General features: G+C 46.5%; 1 protein-coding gene across 4 annotated transcripts in view; it reads right to left on the bottom strand.

Moving 5' to 3' along the window:
- Dtx2 (deltex E3 ubiquitin ligase 2) overlaps positions 1 to 15,505 on the bottom strand; it is a 40,555-nt gene extending 25,050 nt beyond the window's left edge. For 2 of the 4 annotated variants that reach the window (XM_050127895.1, XM_050127896.1), the window contains exon 1: positions 10,808 to 10,827. The gene's annotated coding sequence lies outside the window, so the exon portion shown is untranslated. Of the gene's footprint in view, positions 1 to 10,807; positions 10,828 to 13,985; positions 14,154 to 15,363 lie in introns of those variants that run through there. The other 2 variants (XM_050127897.1, XM_050127899.1) reach the window with 2 other exon arrangements.
- Positions 15,506 to 22,869: the final 7,364 nt, after the last annotated feature.

Here is a 22,869-nt window from a genome sequence, read left to right as displayed (position 1 = left end):
ATACCAAAACAAAACAAACAGCTAAGGGACTATCACCAACCACAAGAAACCCTAGATAAAAAAACTAAAGTGTCCCTTGGCTGTCTCCCCAGCCCCTCCCTGCACCTGTGCCTTGCTCAGCAGCCAACTGGCTTCTGTTTACCCCAGGGACACTCTGCTCCTCTTTCCGTTCCATCTTCTCCTGAGAACTGACATCCTTCATGCTCAACTTGTGTGACTCAGGGGGCGGGGCTCTGTGGTAGACTGCCTGCCTGCCTAGAATCCCCCGGTGTCACATGAGCTTATGACCCTGCACACCCTCCACACAACCAGAACTCTACTGAACAGGAACACATACAGACACAACCCTGCCCTGTGTCTTCCCACCCATCAGATGACAGCAGACCAATGCCCTGTTCACAGCTGTAGGGCCAGCACCAAGCAGGCATTCCATACACACTAGCTTAAAACACAGCTGGAGACATTAGGCAATGACGTCATGATGTGCCCACAGCTGTCCCACGAGAGCTCTGCCAGGGCACACTTCTGCGTCCTCACTCCTGCACCAGCTCTAGGACCTTGAACTGACAGTCTCTTGAGTGTCCTGATTCCCACAACCAGCTCCCTAAGCTCCTGTCAAATTCCTTCCAGTTTCACAGGAACTGAGACTTTGCTCCGTCATATATCAACAGACACTGGAGCTTCTAGACTCTCCTACCCTTCAAAACTTCTAAGGTCCAAGGGACAAAACAAAGGGGCACAGGCTCTGATGTCTCTAGAAGCCCTCACTCTGTTTGCCTTCCTTCATATAGAACATGGAGATGTTGGCATTTATGTGAAATGATGTTCACAGGAACTAAGTCAGACCGTAGAGAACACCCACATGTGGTGTCCCATGCCTGTAAAGCCCAGTGCTATGGAGGCTGAGGCAGAACAAGGTGAGTTTGAGACTGGCCTGGACTATATAGGGACAAGGAAGGAAGGAAGGAAGGAAGGAAGGAAGGAAGGAGGGAGGGAGGGAGGGNAGGGAGGGAGGGAGGGAGGGAGGAAGGAAGGAAGGAAGGAAGGAAGGAAGGAAGGAAGGAAGGGAAAAACAAATAAGTAAGGGCTGTCAAGATGGCTTAGTGGGTGAAGTGTTTGCAATGCAAACAGGAGAGACCTGAGTTCAGATGCCCAGAATCCATGGGAAATAATGTGCCTATAATCCAGGCTTGGAGGAACACACACAGGCAGATTCAGCTTTGCTGGCCAGCTGGTCTAGTTGAAATGAAACAGAGGTGAGCTCCAAGTTCAGTGAGAGACACACTGCCTCAAAAACTAAGGTGGGGAAAGGACTAAGACTCCTTGACATCAAACACACAAAAAAATTAAAGCTGGGTGTAGTGGAACACAGGAGGATCAGAAGTTCAAAGTCAGCCTGGGTCACATGAGAGGACAGGATGCTTCCAAAAAACCAATAAACACTCAGCTTACAAAGTACCCACCAGCACCAGGCAGGGGCAGATGGCAGCTGCAGGCTTTGGTACTTCTGCTGTTACTTACGTGCACACCCTTCAGGTAGCAAAGGGAAGGGAGACCACAGTATGCAAACACAGGCAGTGCAACAGGCCTGTGACGACAGGAGCGTAACTCCGGGTGCCAGACTGCCACCAAGTAGTCAAGGCCTCCAACAAAGGCCCAGACACTGCCTGAGGATGAGACCTGAGGTGCTCTGGGCAAAGCTGACTCAGCTCAGGATCTATGATTAAAAGTGCCTATAACCTAGCCTAGGCATACACCAGAGGGTTGATTTCAGGGCCTGTGACTCCCAGGATGTCACTCACAGCTTAGGCAGCCAGGGCCGACAGATCACCAGCTCACAAGTATGTTCCAACATTTCTGTCCATCCCCAGACGAACCAACTCACAGAGCTCTGCCAACAACCACGGTACAATCAGCAATGCTGGTTCCAGCTTTCCATGAAGGTGTGAGGCCACAGTAGATCCTGGGTGTACCACCACCTCCATGGTTGGCCAGGCTCACCTCATAACAAGCTTTCTATGTTTGCAAGGACCTCATGCCCAGCCATACACAGTTGACTCTAACAAGTTCCAGAAAATTCCAAGCGTTTGCCAGCCTTCAGCCATTGATTCTGCTGGTGTCTCACTAAGCAAGCATGCAAATCTTCCTCCTGAGCCCTCTGGCCCACGTCATCACAAGGGAAGTGACTCCACCCTCCTGTTGCCTTTAGCACAGAGGCCACAATCATGTGGACCTGCATGTCCTAGACTCAGTATCTTTGAGGGGGACAGCATGTATCCAATATGGGACAATAAAACTTCAAATGTCCCTCAACAAAGAGGCTCTGAAACCCCAGGTCGAAAGGGGAGAAAGGGCTAGTGAGGTGGCTGAACAGGTAGATAACTGCCACCTAGTCCAGCTGCTTAAGTATGATCCCCACAACCCACATGATAGAAGAGGACTCCTGCAAGCTGTCCTGTGACCTCCACCCACAAGCCGTGACACACACACACATGCACATACAAACATAAATGAATATAATAAAATAAAGGGGGAGACCCACCTACCCTGGGGGCCTGGGCCCCTTGGTGCTGGTGCCTAGCCATGCCCACCAGCTTGCCCTGAACCCTGCGTCATGCACACTGCAGCGCTATGTCGACGTGCCTTCGCTACCACAGCCCCAGCCAGCACAGTTGTGCTTCAAAAACCTAATTTGTTTCAGCACCTAATGGTGGAGCTATTTAGGGGTTCTTCTTAATTATGGAAATTACACTAATGGCTGTTGGGGAAAAGCCTCAATTTGGAAACAATATAAGCACCTCATAATATGGGAAGTTCTTTTAATATCAGGGATGACACCCAAGGCTGCCACTGAACTATGGACCACCAGCCCCTAGTATGGGGTTTTCTTTCTTTTAGACAGGGTCAGGCCTCATAGCCCAAATTGACCTGGATCCAAGCAATTCTCCTGCTTCAGTCTCCAAGTGATGTTACAGGTATGAGCCATGATGTCCAGCTCTCTTACAGCTTTATTATTTGTTTCTAATTGTGTGCCACAATGAGTTCAGGTACCCACAGAGGTGTCAGAGGCCCCTGGAGCTGGAATTACAGGTACCTGTGAGCTGGGCTAGGAACCGGATCCTCTGGAAAAGCAGCAGGCACTCTTAACAGCTGAGCCATCACTCTACCCCCTATTTTATAAGACAGAGCCTCACGCTACAGTCTACAGCCTGGAACTCTAGAAAATCCCTTTGCTTCAGTCTCCTAAGAGCTAGGATTACAGGCCTGAGCTACCACATGCAGTCAGCCCTACCCACTTCATCCTGCAAGCTGTTTTTTAAGCTGGCTCCGAGTTCAGGTGCTTTCCAAGAAACACAGGTCTAAAACTCCACACCCAAGCTGCTGACAGACTAACAGGCCTGTAGGCAGACAAAGACCTGCAGAGATGTCTCAGAGGCTGGGAAAGCCTCTGCGAAGGCCAGGAAAAGTCAGATCTTGAGTACAAAACTAATGAAGAAATGTACTTTATTAGAAAATCTGAAAATCTGATTTTAAAAAAATGGGGCCTGCCAGGAAGACCTGAGTTTGATCCCTGGAACTCACACGGGGGGGGGGGGGGAGAACAGGTTCCTGCAAGTCATCCTCTGCCCTCCACACTGTGCACTCACACCACGAGCACACACACAGCACACACACACAATAAATAAGAATGAAGTATTGGCAGGCAGTGGTGACACCTTTAATCTCAGCACTCAGGAGGCAGAGGCAGGTGGATGAGTTCGAGACCAGCCTGGTCTACAGAGCGAGTTCCAAGACAGGCTCCAAAGCTACACAGAGAAACCCTGTCTTGAAACACCAAACACACACACACAAATGAATGAATTTTTCAAATAAGAGCTGTGAACTTGCAGTGGCAAAGCACTGCCTTGTGTGCAGACAGCCCTGGTTTTCAACCTGAGGACCAGACCAAACAAAACAAAGGAAAACCAGAGAATTAAAAGTGGGTGTTAAAGGGACTGGAGAGAGGTTAAGAGAGCACTGGCTGCCCTTCCACAGGACCCAGGCTCAATTCCCAGCACCCACAAGGCCACTCACAACCATCAGTGAATTCAGTTCCAGGGGATCCAAAGCCCTTTTCTTGCCTCTATGGGCACTGGGCATGCACATGGTACAGATACAGGCAAAATACCCATACACACCAGGCAATGGTGATGCACACTTTTAATCCTAGCACCCAGAGGCAAGGGCAGGAGCATCTCTGAATTCAAGGCCAGCATGCTTGACAGCAAGCTCCAAGACAAACAGAGCTACATAGAGAAACCCTGTCTCGAAAAAACTAAAAAACACACATACAAAATAATTTTTAAAAATTGGTGCTGAGAACAGAACCCAGTCACTCATATGCTAATCAAACAATCTGCCAGAGAAACGCACCTATTCTCAGCTCCCAATTTTTCATAGTTTCTAAAGTAAAACAGTATTAGCTTCTTACTTTAAAAGAAAAATAAAATAAAATAATCTGAGGCTGGAGAAATGGCAGCTGGGTGAGCAACCATGAGGACCTAAGCCTGAGTCCCTAACACGCATATAAAAAACTGCGCGTGGCTGTACATGTCAGTCACCCCAGCATGGGGACAGACACAGGAAATAGCAGATCCTGGAGCTGGCTGGCTGGAAGAAGCGAGCTCCCAGTTCAGACAATGACCCTGTCTCAAGGCAATGAATAAGGCTGAGAGCAACAACAGAAGACACCTGACATCCTAGTCTAGCTTCCCCATCCACACACAGGCACATGGACCCACAGTCTGTCTCTCTCTCTCACACACACACAGAAGCACGTGTATATACTACAGTCTGTCTCTCCCCACACACACATACACAAAAGCACGTGTATCCACAATCTGTCTCTCTCTCTCTCACACACACACACAGAAGCACGTGTATATACTACAGTCTCTGTCTCCCCCCCACATACACAGAAGCATGTGTACCCAGTCTCTGTCTCTCTCTCTCACATACACACACATACACACAAGCACGTGTACCCACAGTCTCTCTCACACACACAGGCTAATATTCTTTTAAATCTCTTTAACACGACAACACTGCTTCAGATACACTCAGTGACAGAGCACTTACCTAAAATGTCAAACACTTTTAAAAGGTCAAAGCCACCACCAAACCAGGCCACTGCTGCCTCTGTTGTTCAGAATCATTATGTGCACAGCTGCTGCCAGCCCGGTGGGGCTTCAGTAGTGGGCTGGTCTACTCATCACAGCAACTCCTGACACCCCCACATCCCTGCCTCCAGGGAAAACAAGAGTCCTGGGACTGCAGACCTACAATCCTCCTATTTCACTCTCCTGTGGTGGGAGGGCTCAGGCCCAGTGACCCAACTGGTCTTCAACTTACCATGAAGCAGAGGAGGACTTAAGTCCTAATCTTCCTGCCTCCATCCCCAAGAACTACAACGATGGGCAGACTCAAAAGCAAGACTGTACCTCAAAGGCAGAGCATCTGCCTTTCATACACAAAGCTCTGGGTTCTATACCTAGCACAGAACAAAAGATAGCAAAAAAAGGGGGGGGGGGGCAGCAGCGAGCTGCTCAAATGGGGCCCAACTAAGCAAGGAGGAGCTGTAGTTAAGAGGCCAGCCTGGGACACGGGAGGCCCTGGGGCTGCTCAAGGGATTAGGAGAAACAGCAAACCTGCCAACACCAAAAGCAAATATTTCAGACTGTTCCAGTTACAAACTGCTACCATGAGGCAAAAACAGTTTGTAAACTAACAGGAGGGCTGCATTCCAAACTGTAAGAACAGCTGAGGTGGCTCAGAGGAAAAACTTCCTAGAATCCCCCAGTGAGGGGCTGGGGTGTCGCTCAGTGGTAGAGCCCCTGCCTAGAATCCCCCAGTGAGGGGCTGGGGTGTGGCCCAGTGGTAGAGCCCCTGCCTAGAATCCCCCAGTGAAGAGCTAAGGATGTGGTAGAATGCCTACTTAAGAATCCTCTAGTGAGAAACTGTGGGCCTGGCTCAGTAGTATAGAATTTGACCAGCAAGTACAAGGCACTGGATTCACTCCTCAATGCCCCTAACAACAACAAACTTTCTACAAACAAAAACAGGTGTGGAGATAGGCACTGGTGATGCATGGTTGTAAGTTACTTATTCCAGCATCTGGAAGGCTGAGGTAGGAGGAATACGGCAAGTTACAGGCTAGCCTGGACTACAGAGAAAGACTGTCTCAAACTCCCCCTCAAAAAAGTGGAAATACTGCTGAGCAGTGGTGGTGCACACCTTTAATCCCAGCACCCAGAACTCTGTGAGTTCAAGGCCAACCTAGTCTACAAACTCAGTTCCAGGACAGCCAGGGCTACACAGGGAAACCTTGTCTTGAAAACACAAAACAAAAGTGAAAATATAAATTACAAACTGGGAGAAAGGCTAAAATCAACAGGGCATGCCAGTTTTTCCAGCACTCAGCGGAAGAGATAGGAGGATCAAGAGACCAAGGTTGGGCAGGGTACAGCTGGAGACAGAGGCAAATAGATCTGAGTACAAGGCCAGCCAGGGGCTCAGAGGGTGGAAGTGCTTGCCATGCGGACCTAACAACCTGAGTTCAAGTCTCACCACCCACAGAGTCAGTACAGAACTGGCTCCATGAAGTCCTCTGGCCTCCACACACACTGTGGCACCCCACACACAAATAAAATAAAAAGACTCAAGGTCACCCTCAAATATAGAGGGAGTTTGATGCCATGGAGCCACCACCACCGGACAGATGTGCAGAAACTTTACTGGTAGGCCAAACCTCGTGGTGATATACAGATTAATGGAGATGGGTTAAATTAATATGCAAGAGTTAGCAAGAAATTAAGAGCTAATGGGCCAAGCAGGATTTAATTAATATACTTTCTGTGTGGTTATTTTGGTTCTGGGCGGTGAGGACTAACAAGCGCCTCATTCCAACAAATTGGTGCCCACACGGCCAACTAAATCCATGTAAAACCTGAAGGGCTTGAAAAGGAATTCTAGGCAAAAAAAAAAAAAAAAAATTACAGAATTTAACACAGCTTCTTGCTGTTTGCTGGCGACTTGCTGCAGCTTCTTTAAGAGAGATGTTCCTGATTCAGCCTTAGCAGGAAAAAAGCCTCGGCTGGTTTAAAATGCTGGCTTTCTGGGCCAGGCTGCCAGTACGACCTCTGGCTCTTTTGGGAGGCCGGAGCATTTGAATAGGGTTTGTGAGCAGACTGCTGCAGCTTGCTTAATGGCGACATGGACTGGCTGTGTGCCTGAGAATGGGGCACTGTGCATGTCTCTCAGAGGCAGCGAGCAGGAAATACCATATATACCATAATAATGGCACAGCTTAAGTTTTAGACTGGGCAGGCAAGCAGGAAGTACCATATTTCCCCTAATAATGGCACAGCTTAAGTTTTAAGCAGTGCTTAGCATTTTAAAAAGTGCTCCTGGATAGTAAAGAATTACAGATATGCAATAAAGACAAACCCAGATGAGTCATAGTGTTGGATAAATGTATGTAGGCTTAGAAGAGAGAAGAAAAAGAGTATAGAGATTTATAAAATAAAGTTAATGCTTAAAAATGGTAAAGTCTTTAAAGAGACAGAGTAGATAGTCATAGATTAAAAGGAATAAAGAAAAATAAGCCATATAAAAATGGAAAATTCACAGAGAGTCTGAATTATGTATATTATTGAGTTTTCCTTGAATTTTTTGACTGTGAAGGAGTTAAGTACAGAGAGACATCATTGTATGGGCTGCTAAGCTAAACCAGCTTGTACATTATAGAGGTATCTTGACTTCAGAATTTGGGTCTAAGGATATGTTGCTTTGGAAAAGAGGTTCTTCTTTTGTCTCCACAGAAGGTAAGAACTTGTGGATTGCTTTCAGACCAATATGGTTTGATAGACCACATCCCCCTGAAAGGTTGACGTGAACACCCTCAAAAAAAATTGCCCAACTGCTGACTGAGATGAACCTAGCACAAAGGATACACCATAAAAGACATGATTAGCAGCACCCCCATCAGCAGGAAGTAGTATGGGAAAAACTACTCCCATATTCCCAAATATTGTCTATAAATGTTTGTTACATTTAAAGGGCAATATGCTATAGAGATTTGCATTGGTATGAATTTTGGTTTATTGATACAAATTCAAGGTCAATTTTGCTATATGTATATTACTGCTCTTGATTAAGGTGTTCTGTGTGGTTCATTTAAAAAATGTAATGTAGGGCTGGAGAGATGGCTCAGAGGTTAAGAGCACGGGCTGTTCTTCCAGAGGTTCTGAGTTCAATTCCCAGCAACCATATGGTGGCTCACAACCATCTGTAATTCAATCAGGTTCCCTCTTCTGGCAGGCAGACAGAATACTGTGTATATAACAAATAAATAAACAAACAAACAAAGTATAATTAAGAAATATAGGTTAGTAGATAATCATCTATAATAGTCAAGATTGTAGTCATGTTAGTTAGGTTTTCTAGATATACAGAGATATATTTCAGTTAGTTCGGTATTCTTCAAATCTTTTAGAGACTTTCAGAATTTGGCATTTAAATGTTTTAAAAATTTAGGACTTTTCATGACAGTGAGACACATCTGCTCCTGGCAGCACCAATCTACTTCAAAAGGAAGATGGAGATGGGTTAAATTAATATGTAAGAGTTAGCCAATAAGAAGTTAGAGCTAATTGCACCAAGCAATAATTTAATTAAAAAATATTTTTAATTAAATTATTTTAATCTAGGGAGTATAGGGAGTTTGAGGCTAATGTGGGCTACATGTAAGTCTCAACAAACAAGCAAAGAACTCCACAATGGGTGGGGAGACTGCTCAGCAGATCAAGGTGCTTGTCACCAAGCCTGACTCCTGAGTTCAAACTCCAGGATGCAGGTGGTTAAAGGAGTCCGTTCTTAGAAACTGACCTCTGACCTCCCCTCGTGTGCACCCACAAACACACCATGCACACACAAAGTAAACAAAATATAATTAAGTAAGTATATTAAAACATACACGCATAAACACTAAAAAGGCAGATGTGGCCAGGTGGTGGTAGCACGCCTTTAATCCCAGCATTTGGGAGGCAGAGGCAGGTGGATTTCTGTGAGTTCGAGACCAGCCTGGTTTACAAGAGCTAGTTCCAGGACTGGCAACCCTGTCTTGAAAAACCAAGATCAGGCTCACTCAGAAAAAAAAAAAAAAAGTTTGTGTGTGTGTTGAGGGGGAGGGGGTGTTCAAGACAGGGTTTCTCTGTGTAGTCCTGGCTATCCTGGGGCTCTGTAGACCAGGCTGGCCTCCAACTCAGAGCTCTACCTGCCTCTCCTCTGCCTCTTGAGTGTTGGGATTAAAGGCATGTGTGAACACCACCTGGCTTAGGAAAAAAAAGTTATTTTTTAATGAAAAAAAAAAAAACAAAAAACAAAAAACGCGGACCACTAGGCCAGAAGAGTAATGCACATATAATCCTGGTACTTGAGATGCCGACACAGGAGCATCAGGTGCTCAACATCAGCCCTGGCTACACAGTGAACTGGAGCCAGGGGCCAGCCTGGGCTACAGGAGGAGAACCATCTCAAAAAGAAAACAAAAAAAATTTAAAATTTTGAAAAGCAGACCATGCATGAAGAGCGATTTGTGTGTACTAATCAAGCTCGGTTTTCACTTGGTAAACAATCACCCAAGAGACTGCTCAGTCAGCTCTGAACTCTAAATGCCGCACAAGCCCTAACATCTGCGGGCTGAGGGACTTTTCTCTGCAACCATGGCTTCATTCCATGCTGGCCTCTTAGTTCTCCTCAGAACGTATGAAGCTCAGCTGCTAAGTGCTTGCTGTTCAAGCATTAGGACCCGAGTTCTATTCCCCATAATCCACGTGAAAACCTCACGCACAGTGGTTTACAATCCCAGTGCTGGAAAGGCAGAGACAGTAGAGTCCCTGGAGCTCACTGGCCAGAATCAGGGAGCTCCAGAAGAGACCCTGTCTCAAAAAAAAATAAGGAAGTGAGAGGGTTAAGGAAGACACCCACTGGGCAGTGGTGGGGCACGCCTTTAGCCCCAGTACTTGGGAGGCAGAAACAGGTGGGTATCTGTGAGTTCAAGGCCAGCCTGGGCTACAGAGTCTGTTCTAAGACAGTCTCCAGGTCTGTGTGTGAGCACCCATGGATGCCACAAGATGGTTCCCTGGAGTTGGAGTGACAGGCTTTTATGAGCCACCTGATGTGGTGCTGAGGAATGAACTTCAGTCCTCTAGGAGAGTAGCAAGTGCCTTTCCCTAACAATTGAGCCCTCTCCCAGCTCTGGCCTCCATATTTCCTGAAACAGGATCCCTCGCTGAACCTGGAGCCCAACCATTCAGCAGAGCAAACTGGCTAGCTAACCCCTGGGACTGCCCACCTCCAGCTCCCAGCACTGGGAGTAGAGGCGTGCCCTGGAACACCCACTTTTCATATGGGTTCTGGTGATCCAAACTCACCTTCTCAAGCTTGTGCACAAGTACTTTACCCACCCCGTCAACTCCTCAACCTTCACCAATATTCTCAATTAAAATATATTTGCCATGCTAGGCAAGGCGCTACGACTGAGCCATGCCCAGCTCCTCACTGGCAGATCATAGGGGACTGTTCTATCGCTAAATTTCACCCAGCCCCAAGGCCCAAGTTAGACAGCATGTGCCCGACAGAAAGAAAACAGTTCTGAATTTTTACAGCGCTCTGTCTGTCCTTCATGGAACTCTGCTAACATCGTAGTCTCCGAGCTTGGGTGTACATTTGCGGTGTTGAGTGAGTAACATAGAAGCTAAAAACTTACAAGGTGGGGGCTGGAGAGATGGCTCAGTGGTTAAGAGCACTGCTTGCTCTTCCAAAGGTCCTGAGTTCAATTCCCAGCAACTACATAGTGGCTCACAACCATCTGTAATAATATCTGGTGCCCTCTTTTGGCTTGCAGACATACATGCAGAGAGAATACTGAGAATCCTGTATACATAATAAATAAATAAATCTTAAAAAAAAACCAAATCAAAATAAATGAAACAAAAAAAAAAAAAACCAACCACCTTAAAAAAAAAAAAAACTTACATGTTTCATGTACCCCAAGCTGGCCATGAACTCATCAGGTACCAAGATGACTCTGAACTTCCTAATCCTCCTGCTTCCTCCTCCTGAGAGCTAGGATGACAGGGCTGTGGCACCAGCCTCTGCAGTGCTGCAGATGGAACCTAGGGCTTGGAGCAAGGTAGACAAACACTCTACCAACTAAGCTACATTCCCAGCCTCTAAAGCAATTTATTTGGCTCATCCCTGTAATGGCTGGAGGGTCCATTAAAACATGGTAGCAGTGTTTTTGAGTAGGGAAACAGAGAAACAGAGGCACAGAAGTGACCAAGCATGTGGGGGTGGCTTTGTCTTCTCTCAACACACTTTCCACAGAACTGTATCATTTCAGGGAGGCATGACCCATCGCACAAGATCAGCATTAATCTGCTCTGACGCTAACGGCCTCTTATAATTTTTTTAATTATTTACATGCAGGTGTGTGTTGTATGTTTATATGCCATATGCCAGAGGGTGACAACAGAGGCCAGAAGAGGGCATTGGATCCCCTGGAGCTGGAGTTACAGATGGTTAGGAGCTACCTGACACAGGTGCTGGGAACCCAACTAGGGTTATCTGCAAGACCCGGAAGTGTCCTTAACTACTAAGCCATCTTCTCCGCTCCTAGAGTCCACCTCTCAAAGGCTGAGCCTTACCAGGATCACAATGTAGACCGGGCTCTAGTGTACACACATCTGTGGATGACAATCCATCAGCAATCGGCAAGGCCCTCTGAACCCGCTAAATATACTCCGCCTTCTGCCCGCATTCCGGGCCTGTCCACTACAGTCACTTCTCCTTGTCCTAGCCAGCACAGCACTGCCCTGGAAGCTCCATGACTATGAAAATGCTGAGAGCCCTTCCAGGCTTCCTCCCCACTTTGTCCTCGTCTTTGCAGCTCACCTTGGCCATCACTTCCAGAAGCATTCCTGACCCTGATGCCTACCTCCTCCTGGAGGAGGGGACTCCCCGTGTGACTCACCTCAGCTCTACACCTATCACAACACCTTGTCACTAACTGGCCTGTCTGTCTTTCCACCCAACAAGATGCCAGGAGGAGGAGATCTTGTCTGGCACCTGCCAGAGGTTTATGCAAACAAAAAAATGAACGTTTTTAGTTCAAAAGCAGTTAACAGTGACTCATTTCTCTAGTCTACAAAGCACAGGTTTGTTGGTTTTGTTTTTGTAGCCCAGGCTGGGTTAGAATTCACTACATATCCCAGGATGGCCCCAAACTCATGATCCTCAATTTACTGAATGCTAGGATTACAGCTTGTAACACCATGCAAGGATGAACTGGCTACATAGCCCAGGCTAACCTCAAACTTGCAGTTCTGCCTAAGTCTCCAAGTGTAAGGTAACAGGCATGCATCACCTTGCTAGGCATGTTTTCCTTTTAATTTACTATGAGCATAGGCCTGTGTTTGCAATGGAGGTGTGCAGAAGTCAGGGGATAGCTTTCAGGAATCCAGTATCTTCCCACCAGGGGATCTGGGGTAGAACTTAGATAGCCAGGTTTATACAGCAAGGGAGAGTGTTCTTAAAAAAAAAATTGGGGGGAGAGGGGCCCTGAGATGGCCCAGCAGGTAAAGGCACTGCCAATCCTAATCACCTGATTCAGATCTCTAGAACTTAAAATAAATAAAAATAAACAAGTAATTTTTAAAAGGGGAAAAGGGCGCTGGAGAGACGGCTCAGCAGTGACGAGCACCCGCTGTTCTTCCAGAGGACCCGGGTTGAATTCCCGGCACCCACGTGGCAGCTCCCCACCGTCTGTAACTCCAAGATCTGGCACCCTCGCACAGACACACACGCAGGCAAAATACCAAGGCACATAAAACAAAAATTAATTATTCTCCAGAACTCAGATGATGGAGAGAACTGACTCCTGCTTACCGTCCCCTCACTTCCACACGTGCACCATGGCATATACATACCAGAGATAAATTTTTTTTTTTAAAAAAGTAGTAATAAAAAATAAATGTTTTGAAGTGCTGGGGCTTGAACCCAGAGTCTTGCATGCTAGCTAAGCACTCTCCCAAGGTTGCCTCCCAGCCCATAAAGCATGTCCTGAGTAGGAAGCATCCTTTAAGACCGGTTAGACAGAAGCAGTGTTGGCAAGAAGCCAACCGAATTTATTTGCAACAGTTGGGGGGATCAACAACCAACTCCCAGGCTTCATTTTGCTCCTGGAACCCCCGAAGCCCACCGTCCATGCTGCCTGCGTCTCTATGTGTGTACGTATAAACATTATGTGCATGTGTGCACAGATGCATGGATACTCTGGAAGGCTAGAGGAGAGCTGGACTACAGTTCCTCCAGCACATCAACCTTGCTCACTCACCCAAGAGGCGAGGCCAGCTGACCAACTAGCAAGCCCCAGGGATTTACCCGTCTCCTCCCTAGAACGTTGGTTCTAGAGTGTTGGGAACTGCGGACCCTCAGACTCTGAATTTTCTATAACCCCTTTCTATAACCTGCCAGAGTAAACAACTTGTTTTCCTATGCTTGCAGCTGCTCTGGGCACAAGACCCTCATGAGTTCCTGATGGCAGAGGAGTGATTTCTGGTGGGCTTGCAGCTGAAAAATCCCCAGAGCTGGGGCGTGGCCATTAGTTAAAAAGAGCCCTATATAAGCTGCCCTGGAACACAATAAAATTGGCATTCTTATTTCAAGAGTAACCCATGTCTCTGTGTGTTTTTTAATATCCAGACCCTTGCCCGACCAGGCTTCCAGGTAGTGCAGGCGCCACACTAGAAAGCGAGTCTGGATCCTCAGGCTTGCCAGACAAGCACTGTATGGACTGAGCCATCTTCCCTCAGTGGCCACACCCACTTTCTCTTTTGAAAACCAGATTTCAAAAGCAACAAGGTAAATTACCCCACGGCTCTCACCTCCTTTTACTTAAAGGGCTGGCACTAAACTGTCCCTTCTTGATGTGGAGACACCAGATCTTCAGGAGCAATCACTTGTCTGAGTTCCCATCTTGATATGAATGGCAAACAACAAAAACCGGGCAAATTCAAGGGCTCGCTGACTCAGCCACACCAATTCCGAGGTACCTTTGCCAAAAAGATGATTAAGTCTTCAATGGAGAAATGGCAGGAGAAAACGAGAGCACAGATGATGGACCCCGTGTGCTGTGGCCGGGGCCTGGAAATTACCATTTATTTTTCAATAGCCGGGGCAGAGAGCAGAAGGTATAACAATCCTCCTCGGACCACTCAGCTAAACCCTTTCCCAGAAAAACCCGTATGAGGACTTCAGAAACCAGTCCACGGGTTTACCGTGTAGACTTACACGGTAAATAAACAAAGGCCTACATACCTCTGTAGCTGAAGTTAACACTGATTTTTTTTCTACTTTATAGAACTATTACTTTTTGGGTTTTTTGAGCAGGGGCCACGGTATACAGCTTAGGGCTGGCCTGGAACTCCTGAATCTCACGCTTCTGCCTCACAAGTGTGGAGTTTACAGGTAGAAGCTATCACCACACCTAGCTAACACTTTTTTTTTTTTTTTTTTGGAAGTGGGGTGGTTAACAGAGACTTGCTACACAGCCCAGGGAAGCTTTGAACTGGAGACACTGATACCTTAGTCTCCCAAGTGCTCGGATTGCGAGCCTGCACCACATCGCGGGGCTCTCCAGAACCATAAAGGGGCTGAGGTGGCATGTAGAAACTGAGTTCCTTAAATGCCGCGTCTCTGTACACATTCGTATGTGTGCCGTTGTGAAAGCAAAGCTAACGCGGGCAACCCTCAGCCGAGCTTCAAAACAGAGGCTCCCCCCAAGTGCCCCAGGTTGAGAGAGAACAAGAAGGTAAAGGCAAACGCCTCCAAAGTCCCAGGCAGTGGTGGAGCACTATTGCCAGGATGCAGCCCCCTCAGGACTGAAACTGTCCCCTCGGGGAGCCAGGGTAGCAATAGCCTCCCTGCTCTTCCAGGTCCTGTAGGACTCAAACTCTCAGGCAGGCGGGTGACCCCCGTCTCTGCAAAAAAAAAAGGGGGGGGGCTCTCACCACACCCAGCCCTGTCCCCAACGCCCAGAGCGTCCCCAAAACGACTTCCCGCTTCCAGGACCCCGGTGCCCTGGAGCTCAATGCTCCCTGCACCCCCAGGACTCACCCACCCCGCGGGTACGGCCCTCCCTCACCCGCACGACCGCCCCCTTCCGGTCCCAGCTTGTCTCAATAGCCCCCTCTCCTCAACCCACCCACCCACCTTCAGGACCCCAGCCTGGGCGCCAGCAGGTGGCCCGCCTGTCCCGCTCACCGAGTCTGAGGGAAGCAGAGGGAACAGGTGGAGAGGACCGCCGACCTCCGGCTTCAGCTGCGGCTCGGCCTGGGAAGAAGCCCCCGACTATAGCTCCGACTCCGAGCGGGAGGCAGCCGGAGTGAAACTCGGCGTCGCAGCCTCCCTAGAGCAGCGCTGCGCATGCCTCCTCATGCGGGGCTTTCTGGGAAATGTAGTTCTGGCGAGGCGGAGTGGGCGGAACCAAAGCGCAGCAGCAAATGTTAATTTACCCAGCCTTCCTTCATATACCTGCCTATTGACTTACTCCTTCATATATTACTGATTCATTGGCTTTTAATAATTTTTGTATTAGTATTTTATTTTATTATTATTGTGTGTCTGATTGGAGTGGGTTACGTATAGAGGTCAAAGAACAAATTGAGGAATCTGTTCACCCTCCCACCTTCACCTGGATTCTGAGGATCAAACAAGTTGTCAGCCCCGGCTGCAAGCGCCTTTACCCTCCGAGCCATCTTGCCAGTCCCTAATGTTTCTTTTTTGTGGCGTTGGGAATTAAGTTCAAGGCAAGCAAGGGTTTTGCTGTTAACAAATCCCCAGCTGTGAAATTAATTTTTTTTTCTTTTTTGAGTCAGAATCCCTTATAGCCCAGAGTGGCTTGGAATTTGCTACGTAGCCAAGGCTGTCCTTCAACGCCTGATTCTTCTGCCTCTGCTTCCTGATGGCTGAGCTTACACACACAGTTTCAAGAAACATAGACTTTAAATTTAAAAATAAGGAAATAACCTATTTTTAAAAATTGTTTAAGCCTTGTCTCATTGAGGCACGGCTCACTTATCTAGCAAGGAGGTAGGAGAGCCTTGGGTTTGCAAAAGCAGTCATTAAAATTCCGCTTCACCTGATGGAGCCCGTTCAATTTCCTGGAACTAGCTCCCAGCTCACTCAGAAGCAAGAAAAGATGAATACAGCCAAAAAAGTAGAGAGGCCTGGCCTCAGCATTGTTACTGAGGGGCGGGAGTGCTTTCTGTTTTGCTTGGAAAGGCAGAATTGTGTTGCTTCCTGCCTGTGCTAATTGGTCTCCATCTGACATTCTGGAGGGACAGTCTGATAAGACACAGCTGCTTTGCTCATTATTTCTGATGAATGGACGGCACCTGGCATCTCCTGGTGGCGCTGGTCGCCACCCAGGACTCCTGTGTAAGATCTTAATGACTTCACAGCCTCAAGGAATACCTAAGTCTGTCCCCCAAAAGCTCTGAGAAACCAAGGCCTGACTTCAGAGATGGCTTCCAACTCCTAATCCTCCTGCCTCAGCCTTCAGAGCAACTGCAGGTGTGTCATCTTTCCCGGTTTCATGGGGTGGGGAGGGGAAGCTGGGCTTCTAGCCTGCTGGGCAAGCACTCTAACTCAGCTCTGTCCCCAGCCCTGGGAGCACTGAGCAGACCCCTCCTGTCTGCTGATTTCCGGTTTTGCAAGTCTGAACTAACAGATAAGGGCTCATATTTATTACTTTTATTTCTTTGTGCAGGGACAGGACATGCCACAGCATGCCTCTAGAGGACAGAGATGTGTCCTTGGGTTCTCTTCGTCTACCACGTGAATCCTGAGATCAAACTCAGGTCAAGAGACTCAGTGACAAGTGTCTTTAGTTCCTGAATCATGATGGTCTTGCATTCCTACTTAATTCATCTCCAGAGTTTAACGGTAACCAATCACTATTTTTTTTCTGAGATACTGCTCCCTACGTAGCCCAGGCTGGCCTTGACCTCACTGTGTAACCGTTTTACCCTTGTAGCCTCATATGTTAGATTCTGTGCATAAGCACAAAATTAAAACAATTTTTATTTTAAATCTGCCTTAAATCGACTGAATTCACATCCAGATAAATAATCTTAAAAGTGAAGAAATATCCCCAGCTCCATCTTCACATTCTTTTTCAGTAAAAATGCAATTCATTTGTGCCCATGGGCTGACTTTTAACTAATGTGGTAACTGGGCCACGCCTCTAGCCCATTTTTCTAATAATATCTAAACAAATGAATTAAACAAGATTTCTTTTACCTTTTTATATTCTTTGAAATTAAATATAACCACATGATCCCCCCATTCTTTTTCTTCCCTCTAGCCACTCCTAAATACCTTCCTCCTTGCTGTCTTAAATTCATGGCCTTTTTAACCTACATATGTAGTGCCTGCACTACAGGATGGAACGCGAGCTGGGAACTAGGCTGGAGACTTAAAAACACACACACACACACAGACAGATGGGACAGGGACACGGGACATCTTTGATACAACAATGCCAACTTTATTGTGTTCCAGGGAAACTTATATAGGGATCCTTAACTGATAACCACACCCCAGCTCTCAGGATCTTTCAGCTGCAGGCCTCACCAGAACCCAGTCCCCTGCCATCAGGGTCTCGGTTGCTCAGAGCAGCTGCAGGCACAGGTAAACAAGTTGTTTTGCTCAGTTCACTTCAGCAGGCAAAGAAAGTCAAGGGGCCAGGGGTCTACAGCCCCCAACAACATATATGTGTGTGTATCAGATATGTATATATGTAAATAACAAATGGACTGAGCAGGTTTACATATACATATATATACATATATGTATATGATTTTGAGGTTTAAACAGATTTTTACATTTTCACTGTGTATATGATAATTTTCAGTCCTTCAATGACCCAGTCACATCCAACTTCCCTTTTTCCTCTGGCTCCTGTGAATCACAAAGTTTTCAACCCAGCCTTGAAGTCTTTGTGTCAAAGTCAAACCTAAGAAGCTGCCGTAAACCCTAGATGAAAAGGTTTAGATAACCCATCGAGATAACTTCCAGCTGCCGGCCAATATTCTCCTTAGTCCCATTTGAGATCAGGAAGAGCCCAGGCTCACCTCAACTCCCTCTGTGACTAAGGATGTGCTTGAACCCCTGGCCCTCCTGTTGGGATTCCAGCTGTACACCTCGTGGCTTAGTTTTTGTGGTTCTGAACCCAGCGTTTACTGTTTACTAGCAAGCATTCTACCACCTAAGCGCTATTTCTTTAGCCCTAGTCAGTTTGAAATTTCCTCCAGCTATTGGCACAGCACCCCATACTGCACTGGTTGCATTTCAGAGATTTCTCAAAAAGCAAAACTGGGATTTGGGCTTCATTTGTGCTTCAGTAGGTGAATGAGATTTAGAGTGAGCCAAGAATGAAGCAAAGCTAGACCTATTAAAAATAGAAAAGTGGACCAGGCAACAGTGGCGCACACCTTTAATCCCAGCACTAGGGAAGCAGAAGCAAGTAGATCTCTGTGAGTTTAAGGCCAGCCTGGTCTACAGAGAGAGTTCCAGGGCAGCTAGGGCTACACAGAGAAACCCTGTCTAAAAAAAAAAAAAAAAAACTAGAAAGAAAGAGGCAGGGAAGAAGGGGGGCGAAAGAAAGGGGGGAATGGAATCAGCAAAATGACTGAGTAGGGAAAGGTGCCCCAAACTTGGTGACTGACAATGTCATGGTAGGATAGCCAACTTTTCAGAGCGGTTCTTACTCCTCCACAGCTACACCCACACACATGTACATGCAATTTAAAATTTCAAATGTGTTTAAATAGAAGGGTTCTCCAAGAAGGAGTGAGGTACACCCCACAGGACAAATATGGGCTTCTTGCAGGTAATTACAAGTTCTGTGGGGTTTTGTTCTGTTTTGGTTGGCTGGCTGAAACAGGGTTTCTCAGCCCCGGGATGGAGGGCGAGCACCACCACACCTGACACTTAGGTTTCTGCATGATGGGTCTGCCTGGCGTTTTTGGTGGCTCTCAAGTTACATCTCTAAAGGTTGTGAAGAAAACACCCACACTTAACATTGCACACCGAGAGTGTAATTTAGAAGATTAAGAGTTAATGAATTTTAAATCACTCGGGGAGCAGAGACAGTTGGGTCTCTGTGAGTTCCGGAACAGCCAGAGTTACACAGTGAGACTCTATGGGGGCAGCAGACAAACTTAAAGCATTTTAGGGGCTGGAGAGAGACAACTCAATGGTTAGAAGTGAGTACTACTTGCTACTTTGCAGAGGACATGAGTTTGATTCCCAGAGCCCAAAAGACAGGTGACAGTCATCTGTAACCTCAGTTCCAGGAGATTCAACACCCTCTCCTGGCCTCTTCAGGCACTGCAGGAACGTGGTGCACAGACATACATGCAAGCAAGACATTTACACAAAATAAAATGGTACAGGAGACCACTTCCTAAATATAACCCCAGCAGCACAGACACTAAGAGAAACAATTAATAATGGGACCTCCTAAAACTGAAAGTCTTCTGTAAAGCAAAGGACATGATCAACAGCCTACAGAATGGGAAAAAAAATCTTCACTAATCCCACATCAGACAGAGGTCTGATCTCCAAAATATACAAAGAACTCAAGAAATTGGACACCAAAAGATTACATAATCCAATAAAAAAAATGGAGTACAGACCTAAACAGAGAACTCTCAACAGAGAAATCTAAAATGGCTGAAAGACACTTAAGGAAATGTTCAACATCCCTAGTCATCAGAGAAATGCAAATCAAAACAACTCTGAGGTTCCATCTTACACCTGTAAGAATGGCCAAGATAAAAAACACTGATGACAACTTATGCTGAAGAGGATGTGGGGAAAAGGAAACACTTCTGCATTGCTGGTAGGATTGCAAGCTGGTACAGCCCCTTTGGATGTCAGGGTGGTGACTTCTCAGAAAATTAGGAAACAATCTTAAGACCCAGCAATACCACTTTTGGGTATGTATCCAAAGGATGCTCAATTGTGCCACAAAGACATGTGCTCAATTATGTTCACAGCAGCATTGTTTGTCATAGCCAGAACCTGGAAACAAACTAAATGTCCTTCGACCAAATAATGAATAAGGACAGGCAGATTCTCTGTGAGTTCGAGGCCAGCCTGGTCTACAAGAGCTAGTTCCAGGACAAGAACCAAAAAGCTACGGAGAAACCCTGTCTCGAAAATAAAAAAAAAAAAAAAAGGATAAGGAAAATGTGGTACTTTTACACAATGGAGTATTACACAGAAGAAAAAGATAATGACATCTTGAATTTTGCAGGAAAATGGATGGAGCTAGAAAACATTATTTTGAGTGAGGTAACCCAGATACAGAAAGACAATTATGACATGTAATCACTCATAAGTAGTTTTTAAACATAAAGCAAAGAAAACCAGCCCACAAATCACAATCCCAGAGAACCTAGACAACAATGAGGACCCTAAGAGAGACTTACATAGATCTAATCTACGTGGGAAGTAGAAAAAGACAAGATCTCCTGAATAAACTGGGAGCATGGGGACCTTGAGAGAGGGTTGAAGGGGAGGGGAGAGGTAGGGAGGGGAGCAGAGAAAAAATGTAAAGCTTAATAAAAATAATTTTTTTTTAAAAATATTCTGAAAGTATTAGACATTTTCTTAGTAGACAAAGTGGTGAGTTTATTTCTGGGCAGTGTAAGTTATAAGATAGATAAAGTAGAAAGATAAAATTTTATGTCAATTAAAAAAAATTGACAGCCATGTATTTTGATGCATTCAGGAGACCGAGGCAGGAGGAACTCTGTGAACTCAAGGCCAGCCCGAGTCACAGCAGAGATAGCCAGGACTATGTAAAGACCCTGTCTCAAAAACAAAAACAATAATTTTTTTTTGTAAAAAAAGGAAAGGAAAAAAAAGAGTGCTATGAACAATCTCATGGAAATAAATGCAACTGTTTTAATTAAATAGACAAATGCCCATTTTCAAAAATGACCAAGCAAGATGAAAATATTAAAATTGGAAAGCTGTTCTAAAAAAAAAAAAAAAGGAAAGGATGCCAGGCATAGTGGCACACACCTTTAATCCCAGCACTTGGAAGGCAGAGGTGGGTAGATCACTGAATTTGAGACCAGCCTAGTCCACAGAGCAAGTTCCAAGATAGCCAGGGATAAACAGAGAAACCCTGTCTTGAGGAGAAAAAAAAAATGCCCAGATCAAAGTCACGCCTTTAATCCCAGCACTCACAGACGCAGAGACAGAAGGATCTCTGTGAGTTTGAGGCCAGCCTGGTCTACAGAGTGAGTTCCAGAACAGCCAGAGATGCACAGAGAAACCCTGTCTCAAAAAAATAAAACAGAAAAGTCATTGGTGTGTGTGCATGTCTGGAGGTGAGATGTCAGCTTCCAGGAATTCGTTCTTTCCTTCCACCAAATGGGAACCAGGGACTGAACTCCATTCCCCAAGCGCCCTTAGCCACTGAGCCATCATGCCAGCCCAGGCTACAAATCATTTCATCTCTAAGTAATCACGGCCTAATCACTGCCTTGACATCTTTGATGTGTCTCTCCTGGGAAAGCCATCGCCCAGCCCCAAATGAGCATAATGTCTACCTTTCTCATCAGTTAAAGCAGATCAGACTGCAGGAGCAAAGCCTCCACCCTCTCCCATGTCTCCATAATACTTCCTTATGCAAGCCTGCCTCCGTATCCCCAGTGGAGGCCACCTCTCCTGGGGAGAGAAGGGCTTCTCAAATGACCCCACCTGCAGGTCAAATCCTAGTCACGCTTACTCCGCACCCCAGACACAGCCACTTCCTCTTGGTTATGAGGAACTGAAAGAACAGTTGAATGAAGGACACATTCTCAGACTCTTACAACACCCGGGAACTTGAAGACAAGGAACAGATGGAGTTTCATTAAAGAAATGATCCCCATCATGTCCTTGGACCACACACACAGAACAGTGTCTATTGGGGGGGTCTGGGGAGCGGGGGCTCAGCAGTGAAGAGCACACCCTGCTCTTCAGAGAACCCAAGTTTGGTTCCAAGTACCCACACGGAGCAGCTCACAACCATCTGTAACTCCAGTTTCAGGGGACGCAATGCCCAGTTCTGGCCTCAGCAGGCGGCTCTTGCATTCCCTACCATCTGGGACATTATTCCCAGGGGATCTGATGCCGTCTGCTAATGTTGTGTACACACAGAGCACAGGGCACACAGACACCATAGGCAGGCAAAATACCCCCCCACACACACACCCATTACTGTTTTCAAAATAATTTTACAATTTATTTATTTATTTGATTTTTCAAGAGAGGGTTTCTCTAGCCCAGGCTGTCCTGGAACTCTCTTTGTAGACCAGGCTCACCTCTAACTCACAGAGATCCTCCTGCCTCTACCTTCCGAGTGCTGGGATTAAAGGTGTGCACCAACACCGCCCAACCCATTAATTTATTTTTATAGAGGGGGACACATATATGGAGGTTGGACAGAAAAACTTGCAGCAGCGAGTCCTCTTCTACCGTGGGGTTGGGGACTGAACTCAGGCCATCACGCTGCACCACGAGAGACTTTATCTACTCAGCAGTCTCGCCAGCCTCTAATTTTTTTTTGTCTAAGACAGGGTTTCTCCCTGTAGCCTTGGCTGTCCTAGAGCGCATTTGGTAGACCAGGCTTGTCTCAAATTCAGAGATCTGCCTGCCTCTCCTACCCAAGTGCTGGGACAAAAGGCAAGCACCACCACCAACAGG

This window comes from Alexandromys fortis, unplaced genomic scaffold (genome assembly GCF_014885135.2).
Source record: "Alexandromys fortis isolate MF-2015 unplaced genomic scaffold, M_Fortis_MF-2015_v1.1 scaffold_291, whole genome shotgun sequence".
NCBI classification, from domain to species: domain Eukaryota; kingdom Metazoa; phylum Chordata; class Mammalia; order Rodentia; family Cricetidae; genus Alexandromys; species Alexandromys fortis.
This window is presented reverse-complemented; position numbering and strand designations above follow the sequence as displayed.